Source organism: Peromyscus leucopus, chromosome 8b (assembly GCF_004664715.2).
Source record: "Peromyscus leucopus breed LL Stock chromosome 8b, UCI_PerLeu_2.1, whole genome shotgun sequence".
NCBI lineage: Eukaryota > Metazoa > Chordata > Mammalia > Rodentia > Cricetidae > Peromyscus > Peromyscus leucopus.
The window spans coordinates 85634874-85650473 of record NC_051086.1 but is presented as its reverse complement, the minus strand read 5'-3'; positions in this window follow the sequence as shown (position 1 = coordinate 85650473).

Below are 15600 nucleotides of genomic sequence, written 5' to 3'. Positions count from 1 at the left end.
GCACTCAGGAGACAGAGGCAGGTGGATTTCTGTGAGTTCCAGGACAGCCAGGGGCTACATAGCAAGACCAAAAAAAAAAAAGAAAGAAAAAACCCCACAACAAACAACTACAAATAAATACCACCACAAAGCCTAATCTATGTCTAAGTCTAAACATAGGTGATCTTGAAAATGGGTCTGGGGGCTGGGGAGATGGCTTATCAGGAAAGAGTGCATACTCGGCAAGTATGAGGACTTGTGTCAAATCCCCAACACCCATGTAAAAATCTGGGTGTGGCTACACACACCTGTAACCCCTGCAGTGTAGGGGAGCAGACCTCTGTGTGTGTGCGAGATTATACGACTGCAAAGAGCTGTTAGTCCTGGTACTGAAGAAATTGGGTGGCTCCTGTCCCCAAGTCAGGCAGCTCACAACTGCCTGTAATCTCAACTCCAGGGGACCTGACACTCTCTCTGGACTCTTTAGTCACCTGCACTCACATGTGCATATACCCTCACACAGATACCCACATATACCTAATTAAAAAGAAAACACATCTTGTTAGTATTGATTTTCTTTCTTTCTTCTTCTTTTTTTGTTTTTTTTCTCTGTGTAACTTTAGCTGTCCTGGAATTCACTCTGTACACCGGGCTGGCCTCGAACCCAGAGATCCGCCTGGCTGTGCCCCCCGTGCTGGAATTAAAGACGTGCGCCACCACTGCTGGCTAGCACTGATTCTCATTGTAACACAAACACACTGAAGTATCTTCCTCACACACATGCTGTAAGTACAAAGGGCGGATCCCTAGCAAGGGTAGGAAACCAGCTTTGCCTGTCCGGAGGGATCAGGAGACCTAAGAATGCTCAGGTCTCATCTGCGCACGTCCAGAGGTGCATTCTTCCCTGCCAGCTGTGCCTTTCTCTCCTTCTGTGTCCGCACCACACTTCGATGATGTCCCCGGCTTGGTTCTCCCTACAGCCCCGCTCTGGCTAGAGAAGTGAGGCAGTCTACAAACGGAGCTGAGGAGGCCTCTGGCTTGCCCGGCTTGCCCTTAATAGCCTCTCCTTTTCTCCTTGCAAAGCTTCTAATGCTGGTAACAGAGGCCAAGCAAGTCTACAACCGGGCTGATTGCCGCTGTTTCAAGTCTTTCACGTGATGGAACCGCTGAGTAACAAGTGCTTCACTTTCCCCCAGGGAGAGCCTTGGTACCTGTGCAGCCCAGGAGCCAACACACGCCAAGTCCTCACTGCCCACTGGTCACTGGACATTGAGTCTTTGCCGCTTTGGCTCCACAGGAGCAATTCCACTCCCCAAAGATGCCTTCTAGAGCTTTCTGCCCTGTCTTACCCTGGATGAGATCTGAAAGTAGGGTGTGGGATACTGCCTTCTGTGTTTATTATGTACTCTGGAGGTGGCCCTGGAGAGCGAGCGTGAGGGAAAGTCAGTACAAAGCTGAATAACCATAGAGCCGGGCGGTGGTGGCACACACCTTTAATCCGAGGACTGGGAGGCAGAGGCAGGCAGATCTCTGTGAGTTCGAGGCCAGCCTGGGCTACAGAGCGAGATCCAGGACAGGCTCCAAAGCTACACAAAGAAACCCTGTCTCGAAGAAGGAGGAGGAGGAGGAGGAGGAGGAGGAGGAGGAGGAGGAGGAGGAGGAGAAGAAGAAGAAGAAGAAGAAGAAGAAGAAGAAGAAGAAGAAGAAGAAGAAGAAGAAGAAGAAAGACTCAGAATGAAGTAAGAAAAAGGCCTAGCATACATTTGTGGCAGGAATATCGGAGTGTGCTTGGCTCTGGTGGCATCCTGCCAAGCAGTGAGTATTCCAGTTGCTCCCACACCTGGTGATTACTCCAATCACTTCATTGAAGTGGTGTCTGCCAGGTTTCCCTAGTACGATATTCTGTGGCTAGGAACTCTGGATTGAAACCTGAGACTGAGTTCTCTCTTTCCATCCTTATTGGGGTTCTGGGGATTGAACTCAGAGGGCCTCAGGCTTGTGAGGCAAGCTCTTTACCTGCTGAGCCATCTCTCTGCTCCTGAAATTACGTAACTACACTCGTTATCTGTAGCTAGAGTTTTCCTGCCTTGCCCACAGTCAGGACAAATCTTTGTCACCCACCAGTCCCACGGCCGCTCAGACCCAACCAAGTAAACACAGAGACTTATATTGCTTACAAACTGTATGGCCGTGGCAGGCTTCTTGCTAACTGTCCTTATACCTTAAATTAATCCATTCCCATAAATCTATACCTTGCCATGTGGCTCGTGGCTCATGGCTTACTGGCATCTTTTCATGCTGCTTGTCAGGGTGGCAGCTGGCAGTGTCTCCCTCTGCCTTCCTGTTCTTTTATTTCTCCTCTCTGTTAGTCCCGCCTACACTTCCTGCCTAGTCACGGCCAATCAGGTTTTATTTATTGACCAATCAGAGCAACTTGACATACAGACCATTCCCCAGCACAACCAAGTGCAGACCATCTCAGACACCTGCACTCAGGCCCGTGGTCCTAATCATCCTCTATGCGGACCTGCTGGGTAAAGTCACGAGGAACCCGAGAACGGGCTCCCACAGGACATACAGAACATCCCACTGCAGTTATCAGTTTGGAATACGGCATTATTTATATCTCTTTTATCATTTCTATCTCTGTGGAATCACGGATCGCTATTTCATCGATAAGTTATAATCCATCACTGATGCGATTTATTGTCATGTCCAAGCTGCCCTAGATTGACAAGCAAGGCTTCCTCCAAGCTTGATTCTCTTCTTGTGACGTTACCTGGCACAACAGTATGTCCTGGGTTCATCTTGTACTCATCACGGAGCCATTTTCCAGGGAGCCCTGTATTTAGAAACCAGGTCTGGGTTCTTTCTAGCTTTGTTCCTTGCTTTTTTTTCTTAGAGACCCTTTCAAAGCCCAGCGGTGGTGGCGCACACTTTTAATCCCAGCACTCAGGAGACAGAGCCAGGCGGATCTCTGTGAGCCGAAGGCCAGCCCGGTCTACAGAGTGAGATCCAGGAAAGGCACCAAAACTACACAGAGAAACCCTGTCTCGAAAAAAATCACAAAAGAAAAAAAAAGAAAGGAAAAAAAAAAAGCCCAGATCTCAGGGATAGATTCATGTACATTTGTGCTTGTGTCTTGAGGGATGGATGACTCATCCCTAGCAGGCTTGAGGGCCAGCTGGCCCAAACCAATAAAAAAGATACTTTCCGAGAGCCAACCTGGGTCTACCTAAGGGCCTTAGCAACAGCAGCTAAGACATGATCTGGAGATGACCTGGACCAATGAGAGACAGCCATGTCACACCAGCAGATGCAGATTCTCCCCACCCCACCCCCGGGATGGGTTAGAGGGTAGATAAGGCTTGCCTCTTCCTGAATAAACTGAGCTTGTTTCAACTTTCTCCCAGTCTGTGTGGTTTGACTCTGCATCTGCTTGGCCCCCTCCCCCAAAGGGAACAACCCAGGACCCTGCCACAGTGTCTACTTTTCCCACTCTGATATATAGGTCCCCAGCACTGACATGTGGCCCACAGCTGCCTGTAAGCCCAGTTTCAGGGAATCCAGCTTCTTTCAGCTTCTGATGGCTCCTGAAAGTGCTATGCAAAAACTCACTTGGAGTTCAGAGATACACACATAAATACCCGAAAATATGGGTGGTGGTGGTGCACGCCTTTAATCCCAGCACTTGGGAGGCAGAGCCAGGGGGATCTCTGTGAGTTCAAGGCCAGCCTGGTCTACAGAGTGAGTTCCAGCACAGCCAAGGCTACACAGAGAAACCCTGTGTAGAAAAAAGAAAAAAAAAAAAAAAAAGAGAAAGAAGGGCTGGGGAGATGGCTCAGAGGTTAAGAGCACTGGCTGCTCTTCCAGAGGTCCTGAGTTCAATTCCCAGCAATCACATGGCTCACCAACTTCTAAAACAGGATCTGATACCCTCTCCTGGCATGTAGGCAAACATGCAGACAGAGCACTCACACCTAAAAAAATACATAAATAAATAAAATGAATTTTAAAAAAGGACATTGCTGGCATTCTGGCACGCCCCTTGATGACCCGCGCTGTGTCCTGACTAAATTCTCTTTTAAGGGAAGCCCACCCTTCTTCCTCGCCCCCTTCCTCCCTTCCCTGCCACGAGGCATGCATATCTCTGCTTTCCCCCTCTCTTTCTCTTTTTTCCTCTCTCCCTCTTTTCCTCTCTCCCCCCCATTTCTAGCTCTCTTTCAACTCTTTCCAACGTGGATACTATGCCTGGGTCACGCTGCCCGCTTCGTCTGCAAGGCATGTCTGCCTCACCCGCCACGGGGCACCTTGGTCCAACCTGCCAAGGCCTGAGTACCATATCATTACAAAAATTAAAATACAAAATCAATACCTAAAAAAAAATTTTTTTTAATCAGTGTAGTAGCATTTAGTTACAAAAAGCCCAGGCTATCCTGGCTCAGTGGGTAAAGGCCCTTTTCTAGCTTGATTTCAGTCCCCAGGACCCCCAGAGTAGAAAGAGACAACTCCTACACGATGTCCTCTGAACTTTCCACAGCTAGTACAGGGGAAATGCTGGCCAAGGTTTAAATAAACTCAAACACAATTTACACTTCCCCGAGTTCCGTTCTCCCCCACCCACAGTGTTCCCCACAAACAGCACCCAGAAGTGGGAGCTACAGGGGGTAACTTCATGAAAGACTCAGCCGACGGGACGGACTGTAATGGAAGAAATCTACCACTCTCGGCTTTCAGAAGGAAGGACTCGAAACACTCGTGAACATGTGGGGTCCTCTCCAAAACTGAGCAAAGATGGTTATCTACAGTGACCTGGGTGTGGAAGCTGGCTGTGAGGGTGCACACCTGTAATCCCTCAAAAACCTCCCAAACCAGGCGGTTCAGCATTAGCGTCCAAGTTCCCACAGAACAGCTCACCAAGCTCTAAGCGCTGGCTGGCTTTTTCAGCCCCAAGTTCCAAACACGTCTACAATCTTCCCCAAATGGTCAGGTTTGTCACAGCAGTACCTCACTCTCCGGCATCAGCGTCTGCCCTGGTTAGTTTTCTGTTGCTGCGATAAAACGCTGACCAAACAACTCGGGGTGTGTTTGACCTACAGGTTCTGGTCCGCCATCACCGAGGGAAGCCAGGACCAGAGCTCACGGCAGAGACGCAGCAAGGCACACGGAAAAACGCTGCTTCCTGGCAAGCTTGCTCAGCCTGCTCTTCTACACAGCCCAGGACCCCCTGCCCAGGGTGGCACCATCCACAGTGTGCTGGGCCCTCCCACAGCAATCGCTCATCAAGAAAATACCCTGCAAGCTGGGCGGTGGCCTGTGTAGCACTTGGCGAAGCAGAGGCAGGAGGATCTCTATGAGTTCAAGGCCAGCCTGGTCTAGAGAGCGAGTTCCAGGACACCAGGGCTACACAGAGAAACCCTGTCTGGAAAAACAACAACAAAAGACAGTGAAAGAAAGACAATGCCCTTCAGACTTGTCCACAGGCCAATCCGATGGAGGCAGCTCAACTAACGTTCCATTTTGGTTGTCAAATCGACGAACTCTAACCAGCACATCTTTTTTTGGTTCCCAGATGTTTCTCATACAAAAAGAGTGTTTTGTTTAATTTGTTTTGATGTGTATTTGTGTGTGCCTGATGGTCTGCATGTGCCCCAAAGCCTGCAGATTCCTGAGGAAACCAGAAGTGGGTGTTGGATCGTCTAAAACTGAAGTTACAGGTGTGAGACACCTGATGTGGGTTGCTGGGTACCGAACTCAGGTCCTCTGTGAAGGGCTCTTATCCTCTGCACAGCCAGACTGTGTGTGAGGAAGCTTGGGACTACACTGTCCCCTCTCGATAACTGACAAGACGAAACAGTTCTTGGGTGGCAGCTGCTTATCTTGCCAGGGAAAATCTGAAACCATGTCCATGGTGACCAGTGATGGAGGCTGGGACACTGTCAACACAGCTCCAGGTTCTCTGACCAAACGCTAAACCTGAAGGCTGGTTGGACCAGCAATTCTTACTTCTCTCTCTCTGACACAAGGTCTATGTAGTCCCTGGTGCTCTCCTGGAATTATGTAGACTAGGTTGGCCTTGAACTCACAGAGATCTGCTTGCCTCTGTGCCTCTGAGTACTGGGAACTGAATTGATGACCATATGTGCTCTAGGCAGGCACTTTACCACTGATCTATGTCCCCACCCTCCCCCCTTCCCCCCACAGGGTTTCTCTGTGTAATCCTGGTTGTCCTAGAACTTGCTCTGTAAACCAGGCTGGCCTCTAACTCAGGGATTCCCCTGACTCTGCCTCCCAAGTGCTGGGATTATAGGCGTGCACCACCACTGCTCCGCCCCAGTTTCTACTTTATTTATTTATAGTCTACTACCCAGTATATAGTAGACTGTATGCTGAATTCCACCTGTCGATCATCTGTTTGCATGATCAATTTAATTCCATATGTCTGGTCCTCTGTTGTTGCTGGGGTTCCACATGGTTAGCCCCTTACCAAACTCAGGCTGAAATTGAATCCCATTGTGAGATATTTTGACAGAGGAAACAAAATCTGACTACAGTATTCAGAGGTGGGCCTCTGGCTGGTGACTAGATTAAAGAAGGGTGGAGCGCTCATGACTGGATCCTGGTGACATTTTGAGAAGAGAGAATGGTACAACAGAACAGCACACACACAACCTGTCTCCCAACATTTGATGCCGTGAGCCAGCAGGATACATGTTATCAGATGTAGCCCCTGGACACCAGGCCACACAGAGGAGCTGAATAAACCACGTAAGAAAAAGAAAAGGAAAGGAAAGGAAAGAAAAGAAAAGGAAAGGAAAGGAAAGGAAAGGAAAGGAAAGGAAAGGAAAGGAAAGGAAAGGAAAGGAAAGGAAAGAGGCTGGTGAGATGACTCACTGGGTAAAAGCTTTTGCCATGCCTTGAGTTCATTCAAACCCTGGAATCCAAGATGGAGTGTATATATACTCACACACAAAATGGTAAAAATTCAAAGCCAGGTGGTGGTGGTGCATGCCTTTAATCCCAGCACTCGGGACGCAGAGGCAGGAGGATCTCTGTGAGTTGGAGGCCAGCCTGGGTTACCAAGTGAGTCCCAGGAAAAGCACAAAGCTACACAGAGAAACCCTGTCTCAAAAAACCAACAAACAAAAAAATTCAAGATGACTTTGTTGCCTGAATCCTAATTGGTCTTATAATAAAAACCTGGAGCCAGATGTTGGGGTAAATGCTGAAAGATCCGAGGAACAAGCCACAGCCATGTCTCACCTCCCCAGCTCCTCAGCCAAAAGGGGAAGATTCTGTCTCCACGAATCCTGAGACTGAATGCCCCTGAGTCCTCAGCCGAAAAGGGGGCTGAATTCCTGTCTCCTCACGCCTTATGTGCCTTTCTCTGCCCAGCCATATCACTTCCTGTCTCAACCTTCCTAGTGCTGGGATTAATGGTGTGTGTGCTTCCCAAATACTGGGAGCAAAGGCATGAGATCCCAAGAGCTGGGATTAAAGGTGTGTGCCACGACAGCCTGACTCTGTTTCTCTTTTAAACTGAATTAATCTTGTGTAGTCCAGGGTGGCTTTGAACTCACAGAGATCCAAACGGAGCTCTGCCTCCTTAGTGCTAGGATTAAAGGTACGTGCCACCACTGCCTGGCCTCTATTTTTAATCTAGTGGCTGGCTCTGTCCTCTGATATTCAGGCAAATTTTATTTTTTAGAGCTTTTGAGTGTGCCCGGTGTGTGGCAGGGCATCAAACCCAGGGCCCTGTGCATGTTATGCAAGTACCCCGCCTCTGAGGTACAAGCCCAGCCCAGGATGATTAGTGAAAAGCAAGTCCTAGGCTACATATTATTTTGCCCATAAATTTCAGTATTAAGAGAAATAGGTCCAGACAGGCAGGAACTGGTTTTGCTAGGAATGGATTTATCACTGCAGGGATGTGATGGGTTAGCCTGTGGCTGAGACTGCACGGAGACCTGTCAGCTAGAAAAAGAAATCTCTGTCCCCTTGTGAACTTACCAGAAGGTCTCTGCTTGGCACATGACCTGATGAGTGATGTTCTGCGGGACTTCCTGTTTTCAACTCCCGTTTCCCCAGCGGCTCCTTTCGTATTTGTTTAGTGGCAAAACATCTGTAGTTGCTGGTTTATAGTACTTAAAAACTGTAGATGAATGTACTGTCAGATACACGTGCCCAAGTCCATTTGTTCTTCTCCCTCTGCATGTCTTCATCGGTATTGGTACCTTCCTGCTACCACTGATGGCAAATTGAAAAAGCAAGAAAACAGCCGGGTGGTGGTGGCGCACGCCTTTAATCCCAGCACTCGGGAGGCAGAGCCAGGTGGATCTCTGTGAGTTCAAGGCCAGCCTGGTCTACAGAGTGAGTTCCAGGAAAGGCGCAAAGCTACACAGAGAAACCCTGTCTTGAAAAAAAAGAGAGAGAGAGGAAGAAAACTAGATTAGAACGGAGGGTCAGGGTGTAGCTCAGCTGGTGGACTGACCGTCGTCATACTGACAAACTAGGTGCTGTGGCACATGCCTAATCCTGCACTGAACAGGCAGGAAAATCAGAAGTTCAAGACTGGGCTACAGAGGTAGCACAGCTGGTAAGTGCTTGCCAAGCAACACGCTGTTGGGGGTTATTTTTATTAATTTATTATTTTTATTTTATGTGCATTGGTGTTTGGTCTGCATGTGTGTCTGTGTGAGGGTGTCAGCTCCTATGGAACTAGAGTTACAGACAGTTGTAACTCTCATGTGGGTTCTGGGAATTGAACCCAGGTCCTCTGGAAGAGCAGCCAGTGCTCTTAACCACTGAGCCATCTCTCCATCCCCAGGATATTTGATTGCACTGTGAAATTCGGAGACTGTGTTAATAAAATTAACCTTGGATCAAGGGGTGGAGCCAGCACCTAGTTAACAAGAATTAGCCATAGAGAGGATGGAGGAGCCAGGATTACAAATAGAGAGACACACAAGAAGGAGTAGGAACTTAGAGATTCATGGTCCTTTTTGGTTTGGGATCGGGTGGAGAGACACTTGCTTGCTGGGTCTCCAGTCAAAAAGGAAGGTCAATGGTTGCTTCTTGGCTTCTCTGATCTAGCAAGTTTTCTGACTGAAAACCTGACTCTTGGGTCTTTACTGGTAACTAGAAAAATTTAGATAAAAACAACATTTGGTGTCCAACAGGTGGCATTGAGATCACGCAGTGGCTTCTGAAGAACATAAAACAAGTATTTTGGCAAACTTCTATAAATGATCAAATATCAAAGCTAAAAACACAAATAAATGGCACTGTAATTGAAGGATTACTGGACACAGGTACAGATATAACCATAATTTCACCAAAATCTTGCTATCCAGATTGGCCTTTTCAGGAGGTAAATTTTCAGCTTCCAGGGATTGGAACTTGATCTCAGGTAAAATGAAGTATGAAGTGGGTTGAGTGTATAGGGCCAGAAGGACAGATAAGAAAATTAAAGTCATATTGGCTAATGTAGCAATGAATTTATAAGGACAGGAATTGTTACAGCAATGGAAAATACGGATTAACATTACTCCAATCTCAGAAAAACCATAAAATAGGGGGTGCTTCTGAGAGAAATACTAAAAGGTATTATCAAGAATAGTCACAGACTGTTCAGGTCGTACATAAGCAGGACACAACAAATGTTGAACTTTCAAAGGTACCAACAGCCCTACCTTTAAAATGGTTAACTGACAAGCCTGTGTAGGTGGACCAATGGCCTTTGACATCAGAAAAATTACAGGCATTGGAATGGCTGGTTCAGGAGCAGCAAAATGCTCAACATATTGAAGAATCAAACAGTTCTTGGAATTCTTCTACATTCATTATTAAAAAGAAATCTGGAGCTGGGCGGTGGTGGACACCTTTAATCCCAGCACTGGGAGGCAGAGTCAGGTGGATCTTTGTGAGTTCAAGGCCAGCCTGGTCTACAGAGTGAGATCCAGAACAGGCACCAAAACATCACAGAGAAACCCTGTCTTGAAAAAAAACAAAACAAAAAAACAAAAACAAAAATCTGAAAAATGGAGAATAGTAACAGATCTGCGAGCTGTTGATAAGATGATCCAGCCAGTGCTACAGCCTGGCATTTCCTTGCTGTCTTTATTACTTAAAGGATGGTCTATTATAGTGGTTGATTTAAAAGACTGCTTTTTTTTTTTTATAGATTTATTTATTATGTATACAGTGTTCTGCCTGCTTATATCCCTGCAGGCCAGAAGAGGGCACCAGAGCTCATTACAGATGGTTGTGAGCCACCATGTGGTTGCTGGGAATTGAACTCAGGACCCTTGGAAGAGCAGTCAGTGCTCTTAACCTCTGAGCCATTTCTCCAGCCCCAAAAGACTGCTTTTTTAATATACCTTTACAAGAACAGGATAGAGAAAAACTTCCCTTCACAGTGACTACTTTTATTAATTACCAGCCCACTAAAAGGTACTATTATACCATTAGAAATTTCTTCCACAAGGAATTTTTATTTTATTTTATGTACATTGGTATTTTTCTATGGGGTCAGGTACCCTAGAACTAGAGGTACAGATAGTTGTGAGCTGCCATGTGGGTGCTGGGAAATGAACCCGGGTTCTCTGGAAAAGTACCAGTGCTTAACTGCTGAGCCATCTCTCCAGCCCCACAGGAATGTTAAACAGCCCAACCTTGTGTCAATGTTTTGTACAACAGCCATTAGAAATAATTCATAAAGTTTCCTCAATCTATAATTTGCCATTATATGGATATCTCACTCGCTGATTCAGATGTAGATACATTAGAAAAAATGCTTGATGAAGTAAAGAGAATTTTGCTTTGTTGGGGATTACAAACTCCTGAAAAAATAAAAAGAGGAGATTCCATTAATTACCTAGGATATAAGGTATGTTTATAGAAAATTCAACCATAGAAAGTACAAATCAGGAGAGGTCAATAATAAACTCTTAATGATTTTTCAAAAATTGCTTCGAGGGCAGTGGTGGTACACGCCTTTAATCCCAGCACTCAGGAGGCAGAGGCAGGTGGATATTTGTGAGTTCAAGGCTAGCCTGGTCTACAGAGTGAGATCCAGGAAGGGCTCAAAGCTACACAGAGAAACCCTTTCTCAAAAAACCAAAAAAAAAAAAAAAAAAATTGCTTCAAGATATTAACTAGCTAAGTCCCACAACTGGATTAACTACTCAAGAGCTAAATATTTTGTTTCAAACCTTACAAGGTGATAAGAACTTATATATTCCAAGAAAATTATCAGCTGAGGCTGAGAAAGAACTGGCTTTGGTAGAAAAGAAATTACAGGATGAACTTGTGGATCACTTGGATCCAGAGCCTGACTGTATTCTGGTTATTTTACCTTCTATGCATTCTCCCATAGGGATTCTTATGTAGAGAGAAAATAATATCTTAGAATGGAGATTTTTAGTACAAATATTTTACACAAACAGAGTAAAAAATTAAAGACTTATGTAGAAAAGATTTCTGAATTCATTCATTCTGAAAGGAAAAATGGGACTTAGCCAGTTAGCAGAAAGAGACCCCAGCACAAATTGTAGCACCTTTTACTAATGTTGAAATTCCCTCATTAAGGGCAGAAAATCAACATTGGCAAAGAGCTTGCAGTAATTTATTGGGAGAAATTAGTAAACAAATATCCCCAAAGCAAGAGACTCCAGTTTATAAAAAGAACTAATTGGATCCTCCCTCACATAGTATGAGAAACACCAAATTCTGGAGCACCTACATTCTATACTGATATAAATAAATCAGGAAAGGAAGATTATAAATCAGGAAAAATAAAGTGGCTCAAAGCCTTTATGATTCAGTTTAAAAAATTAGACTTATATGCTATTCTCATGGTATTATTTGATTTTCCAGAGCCTCTTAAATATAGTTACTGACTCTCAATACACAAAAAGAGTAGTTTTACATATCAAAACCACTGAAATTATCCCAGATAATTCTGAATTAACTTTGTTATTTATTCAATTACAACAAGTAATCAGAAATAGAAATCATCTATTGTATATAATACATATTAGATCCCATAAGGTCTACAAGGCCCTCTGGCACAAGGTAATGATGACATTGATCAACTATTAATAGGAAATGTGCTAAAAGCCTCATAGTTTCATAAGAAACACCATGTTAATAGCAAAGGTTTGAAGAAAGATTTTTCCATCACTTGGCAACAAACCAAGGAAATATCCTATTTGTTCTTTGTATAACCAAACTATCACCTGCAGGAAGTAACTCAAAAGGTATTTTAAAAAAGGAAACTTGGCAAATGGATGCATTTCATTTTTCAGAGTTTGGGAAATTAAAATGTGTGCACCATACCATAGATACATATTCAAGATTTCAGTGGACAATTGCTTTAAGTTCTGAAAAGGCTGATTCTGTAATTACACATTTATTAGAAATCATGACCATTATGGGAATAACTGTACAAATTAAGACTGATAATACTCCAGCATATGTCTCCAGTAAAATGAAACAGTTTTTTGCATATTATAACATTAAGCATATTACAGATATATTACATAATCCTACAGGACAACAGTTATAGAAAGATATAATCACACTTTAAAAGATATGCTTAGTAAAAAAGAAAGGGATAATAAAGGTACCCCCACCAGATAGATTACACAAGGCTTTATTAACTTTAAATTTTCTAAATGCTAATGAGAAAGGAACAACAGCTGTGGAGAGACATTGGATAGTAGAAAAAAACTGCTGAATTAAATCAGTGTGTATACTTTAAAGATGTATTGACCTCAGAATGGAAACCAGGATATGTGTTAAGATAGGGAAGAGGTTTTGTTTTTGTTTCCACAGGAGAAGAGCTATGGATACCATCAAGATTGATAAAGATTAGATTTGAATAGGAGAGAACTCTTGATTAGGAGAGGCAATAGTTCATCAAACAGCATGACCATTCAATCTAAACTAACTTGTAAGATTAACAAATGCCTTTCATTTGATCAGGCATGAAAAAAAATTATTAAAAGGTGATACTTTTTCTGTTTCCAAAAAACATTTTGCCTTAACAAAGATATAACTAGCTAAAAAAGGAACTCCCCAAAGTTAAGGTTGGGGTAAGGTTTTATTTTTGTTTTTCCAGGAGAATAAAAGCACTCGACTAAGGAATCTGAAGACCACTGGACAAATGAGACATCTGAAGAAGATGGATGAATCATCAAGAGAAAATGTCCCAAGAAAAAGAGTAAATTGGCCAAAAGGTATAGCACACCTCTAGCAGAGTAGAATTTCATAAATCTTCCCAAATGCTTGTTTTTGCTGATCTGTACAAACATAAAAGGCAAATGGTCTTTTTGTGGTCTCAATTCAATTAAAAATTAAAGCTGGCTTTGGAGTTGGAGCATGGCTCTCTCCTTCCCTAAACCCAAGCATGCTTGTTAAAGGAAAATCCAAAATCTCTGTCTAATGTCTGAAGAGCCCCCTGGTATGGGACAGAAGAAAACCAAAATTAAGGGACTATTCTATTGCTCTTAATCTCATAATCCTTTGGTTTTGACTCTTTAAAATTTTTCTTAAGGTATAAATATTATCTCAAAATCTATAAGATTATTATATAAACATAAACTGTCTGTTGTGACATTAGTGGTCATATAGAGTACTAACTAATTCTAGAAATAAGCTTCATTTAGTTTCCTGTACATGTTTTTGGGCTTGAGTCTGAAGCAGGTATCTAGGAATTAAGTTTGTATACCTCAGATGTTCTTAATAGACTGTGGTCCTTTAACCTTGCAGAGATCTGCTGAATATGGCATTTGAAATGTTTAAGTTTTCTGCAGTGAACCATGACCATTCCTAACAGTGACCTTTAAGGTCTCCAAAAAGATGATGGGGCCCTGCAATGACAGATCCACCCGGAGTGTGATAATGCCATTAAACTGACAAACACCCACAGATCAGCTTTGGACTACAAGCTGCTCAGGACAACTTCAAAGTTGTTAGCTAAGATGGTCCAGGCCTCACAGACTACTCCAGCCAGTACTTCAGATAAGCCCAGCACTTTCCCATCACACAGAGACTGGACAACAAATGATAGAGCTAGCTTTCCCAGGACTGGACCATTATCCCAATTCCCTCAGGGTCCCCTAAAGATGCTGCCACCCCCAGACAACAGTAAGTAATTTTAAGAACCCTATGCCCACATTCCTGAGAGATGGGGTGGGTTGGTGTTTTTTTTTTTTTTTTTTTTTTTTTTTTATATCATTCTGTAGGTTATGGATGCTTGTCATTGTCTAGGGGGGTTAGTTGCAAGTTACTGGTCATAGCCATGGACGAAATTAAGCAAAGGAGGTTAAATTCAGAGATCTCTTTCTAAAAAGAGAAAAGGGGATATAGGAATGATAGGATAAATCTTTTTTACTAAAAAGCAACTACTAGTCTCAAATATTTTACATTGGTATGGATTTTCATATTGATACAAATTTAAGGTCATTTTTATTTCAATGTACTGTAAGATATTGTACCTATGCAACTCATTTACAATTGTAATATAAAGTTCTAGTCCTTGGAAGCTACTATTACAGACTGTTTAGGATGATAACAAGGTAACATCAAGGTAACAAACTTGTAGTAAGGGTTTATAATGTAGACAGGAATAAGCTTTATTTAGCCTCATGTATTTTAGATAGGTAAGTGATCTTCAAACACTTCAGAGATCTACAGAATATGGCATTTAAGATGTTTTTAATAATGTAAGGCTTTTTTTCATGACAGTGAGATACATCTGCTCCTAGCAGCACCACTTCAGAAAGGATAATGGGCATTGAAGAAACTCCATATAGAGTTTACTTTCAATATGATAAAGTTAGCCATTGGGCAAGAAACTGCCCTTGCCTTGACTGCTGACAGCATACTGTCCAAATTGGATAAGCAGGACACAAAGGAGATGAATGCTGAACTTTGCCAAGACAAGGTAGGACAGTCCTTCAAAATTCCTGCTTCAGGAAAAGTTTGTTAGCTATTCTAGGCCAGCAGGATGAAGATGGATGCCCCAGTGTTACAGAGGAACCTTGGGTGGCTGTCCAGGCAGCCAGCTGTCTCTGTCCTTTCTATAGTACTGGAAGTTGCTTGCTCTGCACTTCCTGTTTATTCAGGTAATATTATATCCTTCTTGGGTCTGTGATGGGAATCAAAGACTAGATAGTTATAGTTTTCCTTGTAACCAAACTTAGAAAAGAAACTTACAAAAGAGATGTAAAATGTGTAAAACTGAGAGACATAAAAGCTTAAATTGTTTATCTAAGAAAATGTTTTAAGGCCTAAAAAGGTATTTTTAGGTTTGTAATATAAGTTATGATAGAAAGTGGTTTAGGTATAAAATGTTGGACTCACCAAGATAGGATAGATAATAGAGTACTTTCTCCGAACTTGCCAAATGGATTGGACATTGTCAATCTAATTCTTTTTTTTTTTTTTTAAATCCAGGCTCTGCCATACAGCTGTAATCTTAGCTCCAGGAAAGCAGAAACAGGAGGATTTTTGGGATTTCCTGGGGTGCACACACACACACATATGTGCACTTGTATTTGAGTATTTACACAGACACACACGAGCATGGCTGGGCATGGCAGCTTACACCAGTCA